At 35.0% G+C, this 3,487-nt stretch overlaps 1 pseudogene; it reads right to left on the bottom strand.

Annotated features, from left to right (window-relative positions):
* Positions 1–282: 282 nt before the first annotated feature.
* LOC145277209 (U2 spliceosomal RNA) lies at positions 283–446 on the bottom strand (annotated as a pseudogene).
* Between the last annotated feature and the right edge of the window lie 3,041 nt (positions 447–3,487).

Below are 3,487 nucleotides of genomic sequence, written 5' to 3'. Positions count from 1 at the left end.
AGATTGTATTTATTTACTCCCCCACCGAGCAAATTAGGCACAAGGCCGATTTTTAATGTGAGGAGTGAAGGGAAGGGGAAGGGAAAAAGGGGACCAGCTCCTGAGAGGTGGGAAATGGGAGCTGGTTAAAGACCAGATGTGGGGTTGCCCCTACATCTGGTCTTTGCTAGTCATAGCTTTCAGTATCTGCCGGAACAGATGGTATTTATTTGCTCCCCCACCGAGCAAATTAGGCACAAGGCCGATTTTTAATGTGAGGAGTGAAGGGAGGTGGAAGGGGAAAAGGGGACCAGCTCCCGAGAGGTGGGAAATGGGAGCTGGTTAAAGGTCAGACATGTGGGGTTGCCCCCACATCTGGTCTTTGCTAGTCATAGCTAGTCATAGCTTGCAGCATCTGCCGGAACAGATACTACACTTTGATCTTGGCCAAAAGGCCAAGAAAAGCTTAGAACAGCATCTATTCACAATAGACCTTTCATCTTAACCAAAAAGGCCAAGCACAAAAGTGTTACCGACAGACCGACCGACCGACTGACCGATGGAGTGACTTATAGAGTCGCTTGCACGCGACTAAAAAGTAAAAAGTCTTCGTAGGCAAGCAGGATCGAACACGTGAATGTGGAGAGAGATGGTAGTAGCGTAAGTAGGCAATCAAAAAAACAGTAGACAGCCAACGTGAAGAAAGGTGTTTGGAAGTAGGCAGGCAGGCTCAAACCCGTGACGCAAAGGCGAAAAAGAAAGTGAAAGAAAATCTGACGTCTTAGCTGATGTCTCCATGACGAGACTGAAAGTCGGAACAGTTCGAATTAACCAAAGTCAATCCAACGGCGACGATGAATTGCTGAAATGTCAGCGAAAAAAGTCGACCCCTCCTTGTACAAAACGGCCGAGTTTGGAGTAAAGAAATTGATGTTTTGGGACAATTTTTTAATATTTGTCGTCCAGGACGTCAACCTTCAAAATCATACCAATTTTGTTAGGATATGTCGCCTTTGTCGAAAATTTTGCGAGACATACAAACATACATACATACATACATACATACATACATACATACATACATGCATTTAAACAGACAGGTGAGATTTATATTATAGATGCTCGTCTTCGCAGAACACCGTATAAAACCAAAGACAATATTCTCCTTACATGTTGTGAAAGATGCATAAACTGTGAAGGAAAAAATATGGATATCTGCGGAAATATATATTTTTTAATCTGATTGTGTATTACACTCACTAATTTTTTGTAATAATCCAATATATATATATATATATATATATATATATATATATATATATATATATATATATATAAAGGACTAGTAGTTAATAAATCATATTTAATTTTAAAAAGGAAACATTAAACAAGTGGATAGTCCTTAATCCGCGGAGTTTCGAAGAATTACTTTCCTTCTCATCAGAGGGTACGATTTAGCAAAATGCGGGATCGGATTTTGCTAGCAAAAGTATTAAATGAAACTACAAGTAAGTAATAAATGAAACTATATATATATATATATATATATATATATATATGTCTGTGTGTGTGTTTGTGTGTGTGGGGGTGTATGTGTGGGTGTGTCTGTGTCTGTGTGTGTGTGTGTGTAATACCTTTGTCTGCGTCTATACTATTTCTATTGTCTCCTTGCAAACGTATGGTGCGTTTTGGTTTGATATTACTGACACGTTATCCGCGCATGCGTAACCCACACATTTGATTAAGTTAAACTTTTTTTTCTTTATGTCTTTCTTCCACTTTACCTTCTTTTTTTAGTTCTTCTTCTTCTTCTTCTTCTTCTTCTTCTTCTTCGAGTTTTTTTTTTATTTCTTTTTTCTATTTTCCACGGATATAATGAAAAATCTGTGACCAAAGTAATATCAAACTCTAGTTATAAGAAACGCACGTTCCTCAGTTAACGAAATGCGAGACGAAATCAACGCAATATTCTCTATGGCCCATTGATTTCCTCATTTCAATGGCGTTAACAGCACCCGACAGGCGTGTATACAGAAAAGATACAAGATATGTGTTTGCTACGCTACTTAATTATCATTAGTAGTATTAGTAGTAATGTTAGTTGTAGAAATAGTAGGATTATCAATTATTGTTATTAGTTGTATGATTATTGTTGTTGAAACCTTATGAAATAATAGATTTTCGCCACGTGTTCATACATTATCAAACCAAAATACGAATTATAAAATACTACGAACTCCCCCCCCCAAAAAATAAAACAATGGAGTGTATCACCAGTGACACGCTAGATAATAAGAATGTCTGATTAAACTGTCGTTAATATTGAGTCCAGACTAAGATTTCTATAGTACTGTTTATTGCAAGAATATTATTTTTCTCTTAAATGTGAGGTATATTATAATTAGTCATATTGATATAGCGTTAACATATATGAGTTATGATTTAATTTCTATTGTTTGTATCAAACCACATTACTCACAAATGTTCAACTTACATTGCTTGAGTGTTTAATTTAATATTTTATAAACGAATTATGTTATATCGGTTTCTAGATTCATAAAATTGTAGTATCTGTTCTGTACTAAATTAGCGGCGAGAAATCCTCTAAGGTCGAGACATTTTTTTTTTTTTACATTTTGTCCCACTTCAAAATATTTCTTTTCTACGGAAATTGATTTGGAATCTTATATATATATATATATATATATATATATATATATATATATATATATATATGTGTATGTATATATATACTAGCAGGGGTTCCCGGTGTTGCTCGGGTGTTTGGAGGTGTATGCTGTGCAAAAAAAGCAAAAAAACAAAAAAAAAAATGGTTAATTTTTTAAAATTTGACCCCTATTATGACCCCTTAAAATTTATAGTTTCGGGCTCAAATCACTTTATTAAGTTAGATCCAGGTTCAGGGAATCTATATCTAAAATTTCAAGTGTTTAGACCCAAAATTATCGGAGGAGTTTGGTAGAGTTCTTAAAGGTCAAATCGTTGAAATTTGACCCCTTAACAGCCAAATTTCTGGCTGACACCCGTCACATCTATTTTCCCAAATCTCAGTACCCGGTATTTCAGATTTCGAGTCTATAGACTAAAAATTGACAGAGTTATTGCGTAGGGAAATGTACACAGACACACAGACACACAGACACGTTCACTTTTATATATATATATATATACATATATATATGTGTGTGTGTGTGTGTGTGTGTGTGTGTGTGTGTGTGTGTGTGTGTGTGTGTGTGTGATCTAAGATTTTTATTTCAACCGTTAAAACTATATGAAAAAATTATTAATCTCAAGGTCTTTCTTTGGAAAACTTATTTGCCTTAATGTCAATCTCTTACTACCATAGCATTAATTGGCTTCAAATAATCTATATACAGTAGAACCCGGGACATGGCATTAAAAATTAGTATCAAAATACAATGCAGTATATAATACACATGTATATAATTAAATAACATTATAAATAAATATCGTAACCAGGGACCGG

This window comes from Euprymna scolopes, chromosome 5 (genome assembly GCF_053919585.1).
Source record: "Euprymna scolopes isolate OS-2025 chromosome 5, ASM5391958v1, whole genome shotgun sequence".
Classification (NCBI taxonomy): domain Eukaryota; kingdom Metazoa; phylum Mollusca; class Cephalopoda; order Sepiida; family Sepiolidae; genus Euprymna; species Euprymna scolopes.
This window is presented reverse-complemented; position numbering and strand designations above follow the sequence as displayed.